The sequence below is a fragment of the Galeopterus variegatus genome, unplaced genomic scaffold, assembly GCF_000696425.1.
Source record: "Galeopterus variegatus unplaced genomic scaffold, G_variegatus-3.0.2 Scaffold3736, whole genome shotgun sequence".
In the NCBI taxonomy this organism is placed as follows: Eukaryota; Metazoa; Chordata; class Mammalia; order Dermoptera; family Cynocephalidae; genus Galeopterus; species Galeopterus variegatus.
The window spans coordinates 1-825 of record NW_007729847.1 but is presented as its reverse complement, the minus strand read 5'-3'; the positions used below and the strand labels follow the sequence as shown (position 1 = coordinate 825).

General features: G+C 39.5%; 1 pseudogene; it reads right to left on the bottom strand.

Moving 5' to 3' along the window:
- Positions 1-575, bottom strand: part of LOC103601438 — a 14745-nt pseudogene extending 14170 nt beyond the window's left edge.
- Positions 576-825: the final 250 nt, after the last annotated feature.

The window sequence follows — 825 nt, the reverse complement described above, 5'->3', positions numbered from 1 at the left end:
TTTTTTTTTTTTTTTTTTTTTTTGAGCTACATGGGTCCTATAAATGCCATAGACAGCTTTATAGCCTGACAGTTTCTGCACGGGAGGCCCCTCATCATATTCCCAAGCAGTTAAAAACTAGATCATTAGAAGAATTGAAGGGCCAACCTTTCAATTTCCCATGAAAATTTAAAAGAGTTCTGACGCGTGTCAGGAGCTACCTAACTATCTAAGCCCATTTCTACTCTAACCAGATGTCTTTTTCCATCTGTTGGTCAAGATCTGCTTACACACTGAGACCAATTTCCACTTTTGCCTGTTATAATGTTTGGAGCTGCTGACTCTAAAAGCTTTGCCAGCTATCAAATTTCTCTCTTGCCTCTGGTCCCCAAAACTATTTGCCTAAATACATCACCTGCATCTAACTCTTGATCTCCTGGACTCCTTACCCAGGTCCCTGATTTCTGCTATCTGACTCCCAAAGTTTCTACATCTGGTTTGGATACATAAGAGTTTCTTACCTCTGCCTTTTTGGACAACATAGAATCTTGACTTATTCTCTGGTTCCAATCTTCATCATCACTGTGTATTCCCATATCACTGAGAGCCCTGATCTTAAACTCCCACCTCTACTAAGGCCAACAGCTTTCGGCCAAGAACTTATCATCTCTTATATCTATTTTCCCTTCCAAGTTTTTCTCTTTTTACCTTTAATCACCTTGATTTATGCAAACACTGACTTCTGATTACAGTCTGGCCTGATATGGCAAATCCAGTTGGCCCATTCAATATCTAACAGCTGGTTTGCCAAATAACCACTAAAACATGGTAACAATTTGTTGAGTA